Source organism: Protopterus annectens, chromosome 2.part1, assembly GCF_019279795.1.
Source record: "Protopterus annectens isolate FY-2018-M chromosome 2.part1, PAN1.0, whole genome shotgun sequence".
Taxonomy (NCBI): domain Eukaryota; kingdom Metazoa; phylum Chordata; order Ceratodontiformes; family Protopteridae; genus Protopterus; species Protopterus annectens.
Genome location: NC_056729.1, coordinates 1,315,235,433 through 1,315,256,078, shown reverse-complemented (window position 1 = coordinate 1,315,256,078; position 20,646 = coordinate 1,315,235,433).

Sequence of the window (20,646 nt, the reverse complement as noted above, 5' to 3'; positions counted from 1 at the left end):
GCATAGTGATAGAGACGTTGGCCAAAGAGGAGGTAGTCACAGTTCGAGCCCCCACAACATCATTGACCATTTTTATTTAAATAAGTATGAAACAATCCCCTGACATATATGTATATATATATATATATATATATATATATATATATATATATATATATATGTATATATATAAAACTATAATTTAAGTAAAATGTAATGAAATGGGCCATGTATTTCTGAAGAAATCTGACAGAATAATTTATAAAAAAAGGATTGTAATTGCCCATAGCTGAGCAACACTTTAGCAAGCTGAATATGAGTGCCCGTAGGTGAGCAGTGCTTTAACAAGCTTAATATGAGAGCCCGGAGGTGACCAGCACTTTAACAAGCTTAATATGAGTGCCCAGAGGTGAGCAGTGCTTTAACAAGCTTAATATGAGTGCCCGGAGGTGAGCAGCACTTTAACAAGCTTAATATGAGTGCCCGTAGCTCAGCAGCGCTTCATCCAGCATAATATGAGTGCTCATAGCTAAATAACGCGTTACCCAGTGTAAGCCGTTTGCACGGAGCTGCGCAGCTTGCCAACCAGCTTACCAGCGGGCAATATTGGGCAAGCTGTATCAAAGCCGCCTTTACACAGACACACCTCCTAGCCTGTCTAGACAGTAGTAAAATAAAAAAAGCAATGCCAAGGGTCAAACCCGGGATACTGTGCACCATAGTCAAAGTACTGAACCACTAAGCCATGACAGTTGTACTGAGAAATACAGTATTAGCATATATATATAGGAATGAATGAAAATAGAACCATGACAAAGCAGGTTTGCTTTAAGCTGATAAATATCCAAAATGGCCAATCACAGAAAAGTGTGGGAAAACTGGCATATATAAGCTCCATAGGCAGGAATACACACCATAACTGATTGTGGCACCCATTTGCAGTCAGGATGGCAGGTGCAGGAGAAGGAAATCACTTCAGAGCACAAAGGTGGGGTGTTGAGAAGGCAAAATATATAGTTTGGCTCCTAGTCCATGATCATGAAGCACAACTCATACAGGGCCAGGTTCAATGGGGAACGTACAAGGCAGAGGCGTGGAACCAGTTGGCACATGATCTCACCAGTGCCACAGGCATTCCAAGGACTGGTGAACAGGTCCGTCACCACCATGCGGACCTAAAGCGACGTAAGGAGGACCAACTGAACCGTTGGATCCAGGAGGCCTGCCAAACGCCCAATGCCCCACTACTGAGTAAGTATCCATGTAATTTTGTATGTAAGAAATGCTATCCTAGCCTATAGTATGGAGAGGTATGTTCCAATATTCCTTCATTTATATTACAGCTGCAGGTGTTCGTTCCACAAATCGGTGAGCCTATGCTGATAGGCTGCTGAGGTTGCGCCACCAGGCAGGTTAGTAATAATTTAGCTGGTATTGTTATAGAATATAAGTGAGACAGATTGTAAAAGAGTTCAGTGTTGTAACCCAGTAATAAAGGTGAAATAAGCCTAGAATAAAGATTCTGCTAGTATTGTAAGATCAGATAAGTGATGCAGCCTGGAAAAGAGTGTATTGCAATCCAGTAATAAAGATTAAACAAGTCTCAACTAGAGTTTCCACCTGTATTGTAATATCAGATAACTGCTTCAGCCTGAAAATGAGTGGTAATCAATCAACAAAGGATAGACAAGTGTCGAATACATCCTTGTAAATTCTGCCATATGAAATAAGTGAGTCAGCTGGAAAGGATTGTTGTAATCCAGTAATAAATGTTAATAAAGCCTAGAATTAAGTACCATTCTGAAATGTAAATATAAAATAAGTGAGAGAGTGTGAGAAAGACAGTTTGAAGCTACCAAGAAAGCTGTAATAAGTCTGGGATAAAGGTATACTGCAGTCACTACATAATGAAATGAATGAGACAGCCACAACCAAAGAGTGTAATGTCTTAAATAAAGTACAGAACCTGGACTGTGTCCATCCCACAATTTGGATATGTTGCTGTACCCTTGCATTATGGAGATAATATGGTTGTATGAAATGCTGAACATCCACAGTTGTCTAGACCCATATAAATCAAATGTAGCAGGATGCTGTACCTGAACACAGCCAGATATGAACATATATGAATAAAAATGGAATGTATATTAATGTAGCAGTAACATTCCCATCACCAGCATTCCTAAGGTTACATACAGGAAACTGTACTAATACATGTAGGGGATGTATATCTGCATCTACTAGGAATGTACAGTATATGTATAGGTAGTGTAAGTTGTTAATGTAATATGTCTCCACCCTACCCTATTTTCACAAATTATGCCATTCCACACCAAACTGGGTATGCGTATTCACAATTAATTCCCATGGACATCTGTCCTGTTGGTTTATACATATCTGCATGTACATTGATGCATGTGCCCTGTTCACATATCCAAACCTGATGGCCGTTTGCCACCAATCAACCCTGCATGCTGTTGGAATGTGCACTGTTGTTCTAAATATGCATGTGTTATACTTGCTGCTCAATGTTCGGAATTCATGGGTGTTTGGTTAATGGGAATACTGATGCATGCTGTTACAACTAATTTTGAATGGTGTTGTTTGTTACTAACCCAAAATGCCATAAAATACTGCTAAACATAGGACAACAGGGAAGGCGGGTTCCAGCAGACCCACCTCTCCCACCTCAGCTGGCGAGTGCACCTGGCACCAGTGCCCAGGCCGGGACCTCCTCCTCCGGTGGCCCTGTGCCACCTTCGGGTGGAACCACTGCAGGGTATGGGGCTCGTCCCCCCTCTGCAAGAGTGGCTGGAGGAGAGCCTCCACTCACCCTCCATAGGGTCCAGTCTGTGGTGCGTAGTGAGATAAGGCGTTCTGTGACTGATCCCATATGCCAGCTTGAGGCGAGAGTGGCACAACTCACGGGTGTGCCTGCCCATCCTATTCAGCCCCCAGCACAGCCCCGGCCTGGGCTGTGAAGGCGCAGTGATAACTGCCCATGGGTGGGTATCTCAGTTCCACTGTTGCCATCTGTGGGCTCATGGGCTCACGATATCCAAACATCCATCCCCGTCAATTGTGTTTCTCTCCCACGTGTCATACTCTGCCCCTGTATGCGTCTTGTTTGTCTTGTCTGTTAACCTCCCCAACCTACCTCCCCAAATATACTACTTCCTGTACCTCACATTCCACTCTCACCTGAAAAAAAAATAAAAAAAAAGGCACTCTGTTCCCACAAAAAAATTATGCCCCATACATAGCTGCCCAATTCACACACATGTCCGCTGGACATGTAAACTGATAATTCTAATTGGCAGTACAACATATTTTGTTGTCCTCACCCCTCTCTCAGGGGTGGAAGGTTTTAGATTTCACACCAAATTTCAAACATATGCACAGATGTTGCTGATAAAGAAATGGGCATCTATGGACCTTCCCTACATCCTTCCTGCACATCCCGAGCTTGTTTTCCTACTGTCCTACCCTCTTTGTGCCCCCTTTTTCACCACTTTCCTATTTCCCCATTTTCTTTTCTTTAAAAGAAAATAGCGCGGATGTCAGCGGGAGTAAGCACTTTTAAGCAGTAGTCAGCGGGTGTGCGCTTGTGTGCGCTTAGCTAAGCATAGCTAAGCATCACGCAAACTCGCGCAAACCCTCTTACAACTGATTAAAAGTGCCTTAGTCACTCTGTATGACAAGGCCTGTAGTCTGCTCATCAGCAAAATAAAATACCCCTGTCAGTCTCGAACCCCGGACCTTGGACACACTAGTCTGCATGAATTACCACTGAGCCACAGCAGATATGCAAGAACTTGGTGCTGAAAGAAATATATCATGAAATACTAGGAGTGAATGTAAAGGGAAAATAGGAAGGCCATTACACAAAGCTTGTTCTGTGTATCTTTACTGGCAATTCTTGTGGAATTGCATTACATTAGTGTGAGAAGAGAAACAGCCATGCTAGTAGGTAATAATGTTACAGTAGCACCTTACAAACCCCACACAGTATCAGAGCAGGATAAACACCACCATATTTGAATAGGTAAGAGGCCAGACCTCCCAACTGTGACTGATTTACAGAGATGTCCCTGATTTGCAAACAACTGTTACTTGTGCCCCACTGACTCCCTGTGAAATGTACTAACAGTAGGCAGAAAGGTGGGGAATCCCACGTAATGGTACCTGTCAATAAGTTAAAGTAGATACTACTTGCATGTCAGAAATGTTGTATTAATACATACGCTCAACATACCCCACAGTCACAACTGCAGAATATCTGAAATATATCACGGGTGTATCCCACTGATATGTACCTTTGCCTGAGGCTGGTCAAATATATACCTGAGAGTATCTGAGGCCTGAAAGTGTCAGAAACACACAGGCATATCAGCCTGTCTGCTGTTACATACTCTGCGAATAGCTGTAGAATTACTTCCACAAGCATGCCCTTATGTAGGAGTACAACACAGAAATATCAAAGGATGTAGCCATCTAACATACTAATGAGAGTATAGCAGTTCACAAGCACTGCATGTGCCTGATATTCATAATTGTTAGTACAATATACTTAGTTGTCCTCACCCCTCTCTCAGGGGTGGAAGGTTTCAAATGTCACAGCAAATGTCAAACATATGTACAGCTATTGCAGTTAAAGAAATGTGCAGCTATGGACGTTCCCTACACCCAGCTTGCACATCCCTAGCTGGTGTCCCCACTGACTTCCTGCTTCCTGCTTACAACTGTTTAAAAGTGCCTTATTCACTCTGTATGACAAGGCCCAAGTACTGCTCAGCAGCAAAATAAAATACCCTTGTAAGTGTCAAACCCCAGACCTTGGGCTCACCAGACTGCATGAAGTGCCAGCAAGCCACAGCAAACACATAATACCTTACTGCTGAAAGAAATATATCATGCATTACAAGGAGTGAATGTAAATGGAAAATAGGAAAGCCAAAGCAACACATTCAAGCAAAGACAAATATCAGGCATTCAAGGAGTGAATGTAAAGGGAAAATACAAAAGCCATAGCAACACATTGCAAGAACTACTGTTGTATGCCAGTTAATCCTCAAATCCCACAGGTAAGTACATACTCCCATGTAAACAGTGTTAGCATTAGCAGGTGTGAGTTAACATACACACTGAGAAGAGTGAACTGGAAGAAGCAACAGTCAGGTTTCAGTACAACATGCATTTCAGTGGCTACTACACAGCGTTAGATATGAGAGATATACCAACCTTCTGACTCACACAACAGTGTCCACAGCAAACCAGCATGGTCCCCACCTTGCAAAACTGAAAGGCCTATGCCTACCTAACCTATCATTTTATAGCAGTGTCCTGAAATCACAGTGAGAACTGCAATTAACACACAGCAGGCTGCATACAATTACTAAATGCTGGCTACCAATTGGTGCAGAGGCCATCACATGCACATGTGCAGATACCTACAAAAGCAGCCTGTACTGCCAGTCCACACATGCAATAATATCATTGCAGCAACTGGAGGGAGAGAGAGAGAGAGAGAGAGAGAGAGAGAGACATGTCTGGCAGCATGCGTCTGATATCCACAGACAACAGCTTGCCACAGGCAGTGGGGTACCTATCCACCCCCCCCTCACCAGTGTGGAGGAGCACCTCCTAAGTGTTGTGGCTCTAGGCCAACAACAGCAACATCCACAAACATGTGTCATCATGGAGGCCGGAGCCACAGAGCATGTTGAAATGGAGCGTGCAGGTAACATGCCATATCTGTAGTTGACTGTTCTCTGTACTGGTAGTTTATGTGTGTGTGTGATGTGTATTGCTTGTGTAGCTGTTAACCTGCCTATTCTTTGGCAAGATTGATATTCTGAGCATAATCTGTACACCTGTGAAAGTCACCTGTTGTACTAATGTACTTTATCATACTCACAGTATCAATGGCACAGCTGTGGCCACTGGCAATCACTCTCATATTTTTGCAGGTCCCTCTGGAGTGACAGCAAGGCAGCCAATCCATGCTGGTGAGTGTGTAATAACAATACTATTGCTAATGACATGTGCATGTCATATGGAGGTGTAGTCTGTGCACATGTAACACACCTACGCATAATGCATGCTGTGCATGTTTGCTGTGAGACTATGCATATCCCATTATTCTCAATACCTGCCTCACTCACATGCAATGCACAGAGCATGACACACATGTGTGGCAACACAGTACTGGACATTGTATAGGCATACGTGATACACATGTACACAACACACACGTTTGGCATACACACTACACCTTAGCCTGCTACACATGTCCAATTATGACACCTGCTGTATGGCCACCCTTCAGTATCCCACTTATCATCTATGCAGCACACATAATATACCTGAGGGGTAGAGGCCTATCATGTCTTTGTGCAACAGTCTTGAACAAATAATACATTCATGTTAGGCAATGCTCACTATTGGCCACCTTACAAACCCATGTAACAAGTGGCTGTGTAATTGTGGCTGTAGTCATGTTACTGCACGTCAGGTACAGCATGCTATCTACCTGTCTGGAACACATTATTATTGTTGACTGACCACAAGAAGCATGTTGATCATGGCTCACGTTACTACACCACATCCAGTTCTGCCAACCACAAAAGTACACATAGCAGTCATTGAGTAGCACCATCATGTGTTTTGTGTGTGTGTGTGTGTGTGTGTGTGTGTGTGTGTGTGTGTGTGTGTGTGTGTGTGTGTGTGTATGTGTGTGTGCAAATATATGCACCCACAGCTTGTAACACTTGCACAACATTGTTATGTCCTTGTACACATTGTGTCCCAGGGTGGAGACAATCACTGAACAACTACACACAAGCATCAAGTACATGTATACTGTTATTAACAAGGGCTGTCTACACTTGCACTGCATGTTCCTGTGCAACACATAATCTGCATGCCGACATGTGTGCAGTGATGTTTTTCCTTGTGATACTGCACCCACCCTAAAACAGTATTGTGTATGTGTTGAATTACAGGTGTGTCTGTGTTTGTATCTGCTGTACTGAGGAGTATGCCTGTGTGCTTGTGTGCCTGTGTGCCTGTGTGTATGTGTGCCTGTGTGCCTTTTGTCATGTGCGCCTGTGTGCATGTGCGCCTGTGTGTATGTGTGCATGTGAGCATGTGTGCCTGTGTGCATGTGCGCATGTGTGCATGTGCGCCTGTGTGCATGTGTGCATGTGCGCCTGTGTGCATGTGCGCATGTGTGCATGTGTGCATGTGTGCATGTGCACCTGTGTGCATGTGTGCATGTGCGCCTGTATGCATGTGTGCATGTGTGTCTGTGTGACAGGGTCTGTCGTTGGTTAGCGAATTGACACTACACAGCAGTCAACCGCATCAATGCGCACAGTCATCCTGCCAATACATCCATTGTCACCAATGTCCTTAGCTGAGGGACGGCATACAGTGGGCATTGACCAGGGTAGTGTGGTATCATTGGCAGATGCATCCCCTCACAGCAGCCATGGCCAGATTCCTGACATGGTACCACACAGGCAGATGTCCAGGGGTTCTCGTGGGAGCATCCGTGGTCGCACTGCTCATGTCAGACATGCCCACAGAGGTCTTTCAACCTCAGCTATGTTCCAGTCTATAATGTATGGAACGGTACACCAGACAGGGTCTGAGGGAGCTTAGAGCACATCGCAGTGCTATGAATGACACTATGCGTGACGTTGCGTCTGCCATCCGTAACATCAGCGAGGTCATTGATAGACGTTGGGGGGACACATTAGATCTCTTCCACAACTACATGTCCAGGAACCAGGACAGTGCAGGACGGTTGAGGCGTCGACGTGGACGTATGCCAGCAACATTATCAGATGGCAGTCGTCGCGGATGACAACAAACCCGCAGCCACTCCCATAGAGCCAGTACCAGCCCCAGCAATGCTGGGTCTGTGCTGACATTAGACCATCTAAGAAGACCACGTGCACGTGGCTCTGGACAGTCCCAGCAGGGACATGTGTCCAGTCAACAACCCACTGCTTCTGATGACAGTACCCAGTCTGGCTTAGTACCTGATACTGTCCGTAGCACCCCTGCCAGGCACAGGTACTGTGTCCGTGGCCAGAGACAGTGATCTATATGACCTGGCAGGTACAGTCAGTGGCTGTCCACAAACACCCGTATATGGCAGCCACATGGTGGAACTGTGTGCATGCATACACACACATATAATGTTAACACCTAGGGCTAACACATATGCACACACATTGCAGCAACATTGCCCCATGTTGTACTGTTGTCCCTCACTAACACACACACACACATACATGTCAATTGGATGTGTCAATGGCAGACTCTGGCAAACCAAGTACACACCCTGTGCATATGATGAAACTGTGCCACCTCCTGCCATCTGTAACATTGATGCAGGAACAGGGTAGCATGGTGCTGATGCACAGGGTGACTACATAGCACTGTAGTAATATTATCATGTTGTTAACAGTACAGTGTAATGATGTTGTGGGTATATTCGAGCATGCACGATGCATTACCTATGTTTGTCATTGCAGTTTTGTATACACCAGTGTTATTTCCCAGAGTGTACTGTCTGCACATGTGCCACATGGCTGTTGTGTGTACCTGTGCCTGCATGTGTTGGGGTGTGGACAGTACATGTCTGATGTTTGCAGCACTGAGTTGCAGGTGTACATTTGTGAACATGGTTAGCATGGAACATGACATGGTTTGACAGTATGCTGTGGGTGATACGGTTTCCAAATGTCAATGGTCTGCATTCTGGTAGTATACACAGCTTACATAGCCTGACATTCAGTGGTCATTACATGGTGTCTCCTCAACTGATACACAGTTGTAGGAACCTGGTGTCAGTGATATCCCTGCAGTACTACACTATACAAGTAGCCATTCTTACCGAGCCCCATACATCCCTGGGAACAATACTCTTTGGCATATAGCAGTCTCACGTACATGCCAACACACTACAGATATGTCCATCTATGACTGCAAATACATACAGTGGCCTACAATGCATTCTACACATGACACACCTAACCACCACAAGGGTATCATACGGACAGATACCTGTTGTCCAAGCCATGCTGTATTGCTGTAACGCAACTGTGGCATTGGCATCAGCATGTATTTAACATAGTATTCCAACAGTACCACGTAGGTTGTAGCACCCATCATGTAGAACGGGTAATGGTGTGTACATGTGGACAAATGTTATCTTGTCTTTCCTGTGATATTCACATTTCCAAAGGTATTCTGCAGTCCCTCGGTGTATCACCTAAGCAAGAAGGTGTCTGTATGCATATCGGCGACAGTTGCCATACACCTACACTGGGTGTCCATCACTCACAGACTTTGCTGTGTTTTAACATGTCTGACATATACTCCAGACATGAACCCTCACCCGCATTAATCTATCAAAGCTTTCATGGGTGTGTGCCACATAGTTGGCCTAGGACACAGATCACTGAAGTAGCCTGCATTGTCACCAACATACATGTATGGCCTAAGGTCTGGTAAGCTGCGGCACATGCTGACAAAGGTAACAACTGTATTCATATGGGGCAGGCTTCACACATAGGAACAATTAAAGGTCACAGGTACATGTATGTATGTGGCACGCACATACCTGATGTGTGCATTGAAATTACTGTTATAATAATATGTCATACAATAATAAAAGCAAAACACACAACACATTGACAAACTCACACATGGCATTTGTAGGATTCAAACCTCTACCGAACTATGTTATGATACTTGAGAGAGACGCATTAGCGCAGCGCGCTATTCGCATTACTGAATGATTTACCTTCTCCTGTTGTATTTATAGGGTGCTGACATCATCAGTCTTTCCAAAGAGGAAACTTTAACTATCCCTCAGTATAGGGGATAACAATATCTGTGCATTAACAGACGCCTAGTTCAGGGTCACATATGCACACTGGCACTGCCAGCTTATGTTCTATAGCATGCTTCATGACCACAGGACTTGTAACACACAACACAAGTAGGGGGTGTATCCATATACATCACAGATACACACACCTCTGGGTTGGTACCACTGCACTAAGCATGACAGGCTATACATATACAACTACCATTGTGCAAAAATGCCTTTTGGTTTGGTGTGTAGTTCAGACCACCCCTTCATACCCAGTAACCACACTTGGCTTTCCTGGGAACAGTGTAGGATATGCAGGTCTTCACACACACCATTATAGTGGTTGACTTCAGGTACACAAATATTGACTGGGGATACTACTCAGGCCCTCAACAACATCACCCTACAGCCACTACAATTTGTGAATCCATGTGCTATGGCACAACCAGTCACCACACCCACAAGGGGGAATACATATTGGACCTGATCATCACCAACATGGGAACTCTATGTTCCACACCAGAGGTAGAATTGTCATTGTTAAGATCAGACCATAAACAACTTTCCCTGGACATCCATATCCCACCCCCACCCTCAGCCAAAGAAATCACTGTAAAGTATTTCTCAAAAGCAAACTTTGCACTTGTGAAGACTGGGGTGGAATACTTCAAAGGCCCCGTGCTGGAGGATAATACAGCCCAATCCGCAGAATCCTTTACAAACACATTGTATGAGCACCTGCAGGTATACATTGATCATGCTATCCCAAATAAAACCATGACTCCTCCAAAACAGGAGACCTGTCTGGTTGACCCCAGCCATATATAAGCTGTACAACAGAAGGAGGAAGCTACTACATAACAGAGCAATATCCCACAGACCCACATAGATAATAACCTTTCCTTTGCTAATCACATTGACAAAGTCATTGCAAAGACCTTTATATAGCCCTCCTTATCACATGGGTGTTTGCATGTAGATCATGGGAGGTCATTGTGGCATTCTACTAGTCACTCATCAGGCCCATGTTTGACTACAATGCCCCTTTTGGGGTGTACCTTACCCAACACCTGCAGCAACTACAGTGAACACAACAGTACCTCCCCAAGAGGATCATGGGCTACACACAGATGTCCTATGCAGCTCAACTAAAGGATCTCCAGCTCTACTCAGTTGCTTAACGCCTACTCAGAGGTGATCTATGCCTGATGTACGCAGCCATTTCAATCCCAGAAGTAATAACATCGAAGACCCTTAGAGCTACACACTCCAGGGACTTAAACCTCAGCACAAAAATAAATAGGACATGCTGCAGGGACAGATTCATTACCCAGAGGCTCCCCTCACTCCGGAATTGAATCCCAATTATAGTTAAACATAGCCCCTCGCCAACCCACTTCCAACAAAATACAGCCGCATGGATGGGAAATTGCAAATTCACCCCTGGGATCTCCACTGTGTCCCTGCTTGACAGAGGCACAGCAAACTAGCCTTAAAGGGTGCCTTCTGTGACCTACTTTACAGAGGCACAGTAGGCTACTCTACTGGGGAGGTGGACACCAAATACACTCTACCTAGGCTTATGAATTCCCTAGGGCAGACAGCCTAGTATTGACCTCTGCACCTATGTTTATGGTCGGGATGCACAATATTTGTTGCTACTACTGTTTGCAGGTCTTTATTGCCGTAGCTTTCCCAGTTTCTATGAACAACTTGTGTATCTGCGTAACATGTTTGATCTTGACAGGGTTCCAGTATATTAATATATGTGTCTGTTGTTATTTAACTGTGTGCACAAGGCAGATTGCTGGATCGTGGGAGGTTCCTGGCTTAACACATACAACTGCCAGATATGTGTGACTGACTGCTATACTCAGACATGGCCTAAGTGTGTGAGCATGCCCAGTTCAGGCTTTCCATGGTTTGTTGCCTGACATATGTCTCATTTATCCAAGTGTGTGAGCATGCCCAGTGTGACCTTTCCATATGTTGTGATCTGGAGTCCACTAAATTTCTGGTTGTGTGTGAACATGACCAATATTGACATTTATACTGTGTGTGTTGGAAGTCATGTTGTGTTCTTACCGCTAGACTCCTTTATGTCATAACTCAACAGGGATTATGCTGTGCCTGCAGGGTTTCCATGTGATAGTTTGCAAAGACTTGGCAACATTCTCTCCTACTGGCTGAACACTTCAGTGCTATCATGGTGTAGTGGTTCAGTACTTTCACTATGATGCACAGTATCATGGGTTTGAGTCCCATCACTGCTTTAAATGTGCATACTGAGCAGACCAGACTGGTTAAGGGCCAGTTGGGCAACTATGAGCATGTTGCATTTTGTTCAGCTATGGCCTATTTAAACCAGGCTTGTCCGACATTGCTGTGTATTCAGCAACTTGGGGGGACATTACCAAACATTACTCCACATTGACCACAGTTGTACTAGTTCGTGTGTGTGATTCTGTTTATAGGTTCATACTAGGCTATCTGCCCTAGGGCATTTATAATCCTAGCCAGAGTGTGTTTGGCTTTCAGCACACATTTTAAGTGGAGTTTGCCATGACATTTTTCAATGTTAGTATACTGTGCTTCCGTCTAACAGTGACATAGAAGTGATACCCAGGGTAAACCTACAATCTCCCATCCACTCATCAAGATTCATCTTGAAGAGAGTCAATGAGGGACTGTGGCTAACCTGGAGTGGGGTTTACTGAAGAGTGGGGGGAGCCTCTGGGTTATGAATCTGTCACTCCAGCATGTCCTATTTATTTCAGTCCTGAGGTTCAGGTCTCTTGAGCGTGTAGCTTGATGGGATTCTGATTTTCCAAGGTGCAGCATGTCCATTGATTCCAGGTTGGACATGGCTATATACATTAGACACAGATTGCCTCTGGGCAGGCGGTATGCCACTGAGTGGAGCTGCAGTTTGTTTAACCGGGCAGCAAATGGCATCTGTTTGAGCCCTTTGATCCTCCTGGTGAGGTACTTTTGTGGTCTTTCCAGCTGCTGCAGGTGTCTGATAAGGTACATCCCACAAGCAGCATTGTACTCCATTATGGGCCTGATGAGGGATGAGTTAAGAGGCACGATGACCTCCCCTGATGTAGATGTGAATACCTTCATGATTAGGTGGGCTATATGAAATGTTTTTCTAAACACTTTGGCCACGTGGTTATCGATTGAGAGATTGCTATCAGCTTGGGTCCCCAGGTCCCTTGTCACTTCTTCCATACTCAATGGGTTACCACTTATGTGGTAATTTGTGGGCACTTCGTTTTTGACAAAGGGGAGGACTATACACTGTTTTGCATTTAGCTTGAGGACATGGCTCTGGCACTGGTTGTCTGTTTCTATGAGACCCTTTTGTAGGATGCTTGTGTCAGCTGGAGGGTCGATTATGGCACCCAGTTTGCAGTCATCTGCAAACTTGTTCACCAACAGTCCTTCTGTGTTGGCCTGTACCTCTGAGAAATATATACCAAACAAGGGAGGTCCCAGGAGTGAGCCTTGTGGGATGCCACTTGTAGCTGGTTTGGGGTCTGACATGGCTCCAGCATTTCTGACTATGTGGGTTCTGTCCTTGAGTCAGTTTGCAACCCATCTAGTGACATAGGGGTTTATATTGAAGCTAGTGATCTTATCTATGATGACCAAGTGGAGTACTGTATGGAAGGCTTTTGTGAGGTCCAGGTAGGCTGTGTGGACCACCTTCCCCTCATCAATGGCCTTGGTGACTGTTTCAAATGACTCAACCACGTTTAAGAGGCAGGATCCGCCCTTAACAAAGCCAAACTGGGTAGGATCCAGTGTCTGTAGGTCCCCAATATGTTTATTTCTGAGGTCCATGATGACCCTTTCCATAGCTTTGCATACCAAGCTAGTCAGGCTTCTGTGGTGATAGTTTGCAGCATCCATTGAGGCACCACTTTTGTGGAGAGGGACCACTGTTGCTGTACACTGCTCTTTGGGTACATATCCTGTGGTAAGGCTGAGATTGAACAGTGGTTTTATGTTTGTGTTCAATTCTTCTTGGGGTTCATGTTGGACACAGCCCAGGATACCGTCTGGTCCCATTGATGCTGTGTGTTTTGCTTTGGAGAGGCTGTCTGTTACCTGAGCATCTGCAATGTCAGGGGGCCAGCACTCTGCTGGGATATATATTTGCCCTTTTGGTGGGGAGGGGGGGAGAAGTTTGCACTGAACCTGTCAGCTCAGATGTTGGCAATGTCTGTGGGTTTGGTGTATTGTTTGTCATTTTGGACTACTTCTGAGCATGTCTGGGGATTCCCACACAGGTTCCTACCATAAGTAAAGAATGCCTTGTGATTATCCTTGGTGTCCTGTACAATTTTTATCTCAAAGATGGCCTTAGACGATCTTATGTGTGGCCGTAGTTTTTCAATAATACTGATCAGAGATGCCTTCCCTTTTTGGGATTTTGATCTATCATATAGTAGCTTCCTCCTTGTATTGTATGGTTTGTTTATGGCTGGGGTCCACTGGACAGGATGCCTGGCTTTGGAGGATTGGGTCATGGTTTTATTTGGGATTGCATGATCCATGCATTCCTGAAGGTGTTCATAGAATGCGTTTATAAAGGGTTATGAGGTCTGGGCCATATTTTCCACAGGCACAGGGGCTGTGAAGGATTCCACCTCAGTTTTGAGGAGTGTGACATTTGCTTTAGTGAATAATTTTCACTGTGTTTTTCTGGCCATGGGCTGGGATCGGGATGTGAATATCTAGTGAGATTACTCTCTGGTCTGATCTTACCAGTGAGGAGTACACTTCTGGTCTTGGGCATAGAGTCCCCATGTTGGTGATGATCTGGTCCAGTATGTTTTCCTCAGTTGTGAGAGTGGTAGCAAGTTGTTCCATAGCATTTTGGTTTATAAATTCTGGGAACCTTTGGGCTAGGGTGTTGGGGCTAGGGTAATGCTCCCAGTCTATGTTTGGGTAGTTGAAGTCACCCAATATAATGGTGTTTGAGGAGACCTTCATATTTTCATGTGTTCTCCAGTCGGCCAAGTGTGGTTCCTGGGTTTAGGAGGGTGGTCTGTAGCAGGCTATGAACTGGAAGATGGTTTTAGCCACTGTTAGTTGCACATGGATAGTCTCCGATGCTTCATGCTGTGCCACCAACCTGGGGTGTGGCTATCTTTGAAAAATATTGATACTCACCCTCCTTTTGTAGTTTGTTACGTGTTTTGCAGCTGTAAAGCATGGTATGAGGTGTAACCTGTTAATGCTAGGGTGTTCTTAGGACCCTTGAACCAGGTTTATGTTACTGCACAGATATCAACATTCTCCATGCTGAGGAGAGTTTGGAGTGCGTGCATCTTGCAGTTTAGACTTCTGGCATTGAGTAGCATTACTTATGGTTTCTTATCCCTTGTGATACCTATGGAGGTGGGTTTGTGATTTGAGCCTTACCTAAAAAAGGCACTATGGGGGTGATAAGAGCCTTTGGCAATATCCAAAAGGCCACAGGTGATAGGTGAAATCCATCCTTATCAAAGCATCATGTCTTGTCGAGCATGTCATCCCAGGCTGACAGGCATTGTATCCCCTTTCACTGACAACAATACTTAAGCCAATTGTTGTAATTGATCATCTTGTCTTCATATTGTGGCCTCATGTTTGGTGAGGGTAGGATGATACTCAAGGTCATCAAGTTTGCATATACTACATGGTGGTAAATGCTGTTTAGCACTATCTTACATTGCTTAACACATGGCAATCATGCCTCAGGTGGTGCTGCAGGGCTGCCTATGTCAGATGCACATACTGCACTCCTTATACATGTTTGGAAACAGGTAGTGTCAAGTTAGGCATCCCTTTTACTATATGTGCGAGTCAGAGAGAGGTATCATTTCCAGGGTTCCTAATGAGCCAGTGTATGTGCTATGCATTGCCTCTTTGACAAGGCCAAGGCATACTGGGTATGCCTCCTTCTGCCTACTGGGGCAGGCTCAAGTTGTTCCTCCTCCAAGTCACGCTCTGCCTGTGATGGCCTTGGCAATGGTGGGGGGCTGTTTGGCCCAGGCCTATGCTGGTCCTGCTGCAGCTGTTTTCACAGAATCATATTATGTAGCATAGCACATACCATGACAATTTGGGTACATGTAATTGGTGAGTATTGCAATGCTCCACCAGATGTATCCAGGCAGCGGAACCGTGACTTGAGCAACCCAAACACAAGCTCAATTACATTTCGTCTTTGTGCGTGTGCCTCATTATAGCATTCCTGTTCAGGTGTGTATGTGTTTCTGATGGGTGTCATCAGCCATGGCTCCAGTGCATAGCCAGCATCCCCCACTAAGTTACCATGTGGGATGTCCCCATTGGCAAATGTCTGGTACAGCTGTGTCAGATGCCAGATATGGGAATCATGGTAGCTTCCAGGGCAGCCAGCACACACATTCATTATTATGCCCTGGGCATCACACACGACCTGGCAGTTGATGGAGGGGAAGCCCTTGTGGTTAATGTAGGTTCTACCCCGCTCACCGGCTGGTGCTTTGATGCATATATGCGTGCAGTCTATTGCACCCACTACCTCAGGGTATTCTGCTATTTGCTGGAAGAGATGCATATTGCTGGCCAATACCTCACGGGAATTAGGGAAATATACATGATCTCCAACATGTACTGACATGGCATCCAGGAACTGGTGCAGTACCCTGGATGCTGATGCCTGTGATATCCCCATCATATCACCAGTTGGTTTCTGAAAGGTACCTGTTGCTAGTATTCTTAGGCCAACACATACTTTGGTTTCCACTGGGATGGGTTCCCCTCTGTTTGTTCTGTGTGTGAGGCGTGGCCTGCACAGCTCAACAATTTGCTGCAGGAGGTCTCTGTCCACTCTATAGCGCTGCACTATCTCCAGCTCATGTAACCCCCGGCAGGGGACCCTGGGCCTGTACACTCTTCTCCGTCTCCTCACTGTGGGTTGTCTGGCAGCATTTGCATTGTCACCACCCTCAGCATGTTGCATATGTCACCTTATAACAGCAATGGCAGCCCCTAGCATTTTTTGTCTGAGTGTAGCTTTTTCAGTTTTCACTTCTAGTAGCTTACTCCAGTGTTGCAGTGTCTCTTGAGAGAAACAAACTGCACTGTTGTTTGCAGAGTTTTAAGTGCTGGGCTGGGCTAGTGTTCTGCCTGTGTAATTGCCTGATTCTGATTATTTGCACCTGCTAGCTCTACTAGTATTCCCTGGTAGCTTCCTAGTATTTGTTGTGCTTCCTTTTTCCTTTCTGTTTCCTCAGGGGAGCGACACGCATACAAGCGGAAACACACTCACAGCAGTTCACACGCACGCACACATGCTTAGACGGACTAAAAGTTGCTTATTCGGGTTGAAACGCACGCACACCAGTGCAAACATGCTTACAGGTCTTCCAACAGCCTTATACATGCTTACTCCAGCTTAAACGCACGCACTCATGCTTCCACGCACGCACTCTGTCTTACTCGAGTTTACAGGCGTGCACACACACGCATACCCACTCAGCAAGAAACCTTGGTGTTATCCAAAGTATACACCTTCCATTTCTTGGCTTTCCCTGGCCTACCTGTTGACACACCTCTTTCCATGATGTCTATCTGACAGCTAACACATGCCACTGTGCTCCAATCAGCTTCACTACTTTCATACATACCTCCCTTGTGATGTCACCTATCTCCTACTCTATTCCTCCCCATATCCTACTCCTACACTCCACTGACTGTGCTCATTTGCTATGTAAAAGTGTGATTCACTATCCTAACACTCATTTACATAGGATTGCCTACTAATGCTTGGTTACATGTCTTAGACTGGGCTTCTCCCCTTAGCAACCCCTACTCGGTGGCCATGTTGTCTTCAGCCTGCTATTCCCTTACATTGTCACTTAATTTTCATAAATTCCATGTTTGTGGCTTTTATTGTCTTATTTTATGATTTTTATAGCGCACCCTGTTTGCACGGTGCTGCTCTACGCTTCAACATCGGAAATCGCCGAAAAAAAAATATTTTTATTTTAATTTTGCATCTGGGAAACTTTCCCATGGCCGTATATTTGGCCATTGGCATGCTTCCTCAGCCATATGCAACCTTTATTTGGAGCTGACAAGGCTCAATTGTGCTGTTTGCAGAATGGTACTCAGTTGTCAACTGAGTACATTTCTGCAGCTAACACGTCTCCTACTCGGACAGGTTTGTGCTTCGTGGATCACAAATTTACCTCATTTGCATGCCTTTCGGCTGCAAGTGAGGTAATTTGCATATCCCAGTCCTGTCCATGTAGGAGACATTTTAGGAGCTCTCTTACATGCCCCTACAGGCTGTTCCTGGATCGCTAGTCGGACATGATGGCTGCATGGAGTCTTACTCTACTCATAGACTCTGTGCAAGCCATCGTGAATCCGGCCCATTATTACATAACACTACTTCCATAAATAGACAAAGTAAGTCCACTAACTTCTTATCATATCCGCTCTCACTTGTTACATATTTCCTAATGAACTCAACCCAAATGCCATTTGGAATACTTGTAAATAAAAAAACTACGTCTAACGTCACTAGTAAAATTTCCTTATTCCCTTGACTATTATGCATGAACTTATAGAGGTCCTGTAGAAACATTTTTGCATCCTTGAGTACTATCTCTGTCTTTTCCAGCACTAGTCACAGATGTTTCTCTATAAACACAGAGAAAGGTTCTGTGAGCCACCCCTTCCTGCTACAATAAGCTTAAAGGGTGGTCTTAGTGGATCCTTGTGAGAACCTTGGAACATAGGTATAATAGGATGTTCTACATTAAGAAAATGCATCAGATCTAAACTAATTTCATAACATGTTAAACAATTATTTAAAATGACGTAAACACTTCTAATCATACTTTCAGTGTCATGTATATGAATTAGTTTATATACCTTTTCATCATTCAACATAGATTTCAATGAAGTCACATAATACTTTGTCCATAATTGCAATCATCCCACCCTTATCAGCAGGTCTTACCATTATGGATACATCAGATGTGAGCTGTTTTAGTGCTTCCTGTTCAAATTTACTCAGATTCACAAACTTCTTCCCTTGTTTTCTCTGCCCCAGTACTCACTGCAACTCTTCTTCACAAACCTTATTAAATGCTTCTACAACCGGATGTTTCATAGGTATAGTATTGCTACACTTCTTAAATGCATTTCTATTTGTTGAATCATTGTCATGGTACAAAAGTTTTAACATAATATTTCTACAGAACAATTTCAAGTCAATAAGAGTGTCAGATAAATCAACGCCTTGCGCTGGAATAAAGGACAAGCCTTTACTTAGCACAGACAATTCATATTCAGCCAATACTTTTTTGGAGATGTTCCACACTATCTCTCGACCTGGTTCCATGTTTTCTTCAGAGTGGGATAATTCATCGGTTCTACCTGTTTCTTCCTTTTTCTTCTCCCTCAGCTCACAGACTGGTATTGTTCCCTCCCCCTCTCTTGACGTATGGGCAGTGGGAACTTCGGAAAAACCTGCGCTATCATAGGAGAATTGTTTTTTCTCCTCACTACTACTTGCACTAGTTGTATCTCTAAGGATTCATTCTGTATATTGGCCCTCTGAGAAGTTATTTCCTGTGACATTTCAATTGAATTAACCCTTCTGTTGTCAACCTCATTATCAGGCATCACATTCAATACCTGCCTTCTACCACCAATATCAGTCTGCTCAACATCCTGGGTAAAATTCTTTATAGCAGACTGTTTTATATTGTGAGCCTCTTTATTATGTGGAGTGCTTGCTTCTCTCCTAGCCTCTCCTTTAGGCCAAGAGAAAACTTGCTCCTTATTAAAGTCTGACAGATCTTTGTCCAACTTTCTCTGCTTTTGTATAATCAGTTTTTTATCATATAAACTCACAGTCTCTGCTATTTCATTAATAGCTCGATCCACCATTCTTGCAGAAAAGTTCCTATACAACTCTTCCTGCTGCTTCTCTATTTCTTTTATACATTTTTCCTCTTCAGGTCTAAAAAACTCATTCATGAGTCTTAAATAACTGAAAATGGTTTCCATGTTTATATTCTGCCAGTGAGCCAGCAGTTCAGGATATTGAGTGCCATATACTGGCATCTTAAGAACTCTAAGTCCTCTCGGCACTACCTTATAATGAAGGCAGGCCTCAAAATGAAACCTTTGTGCCTGTTGTCTTTTCAGTTTAAACATATTATCTTCCAACTTATTCAAGCATTGTCTGAATCTAATGCGGTCAGCATTTGTCTCTTCCTCACTCAGCATCTCATGTCCTGCATGTCCACCAGGAGAGGAGTCATTTCTTTATACAGTACATTGCTCAAGCCATCAGATCTTTTTACCACTCCGAGTCTCTAGTGGATTGTAATCCAGTTCTATCCCATTACTTCCACTTCCTTCTGCCATACTCCTGCTGATATCCACAAACCAGATGATTAAAATGCAATGAAATATCGAGCAGATAAACGTGCATCCGCTAACTATCAATAGAATACACAAGATAAAGAAATAAAGTGGTCGGAAGACTTACAGCTCCAAGCACATGTAATTTATTGTATACAAAGTAGGTAAGCACTTTCATCACCTTCCTGGTGGCTTTTTCAGACCTTAATAACATAAATAAAACTTATCTATGTTTAAATATAAAATTCACTCACATTTAGTCAATCAAAATTCACATGCTGTTGTTCATAGCATCAATCCCTCTCCCACTGTAGTTGTGCACATGCTCCCTATCGCTACATACGTCA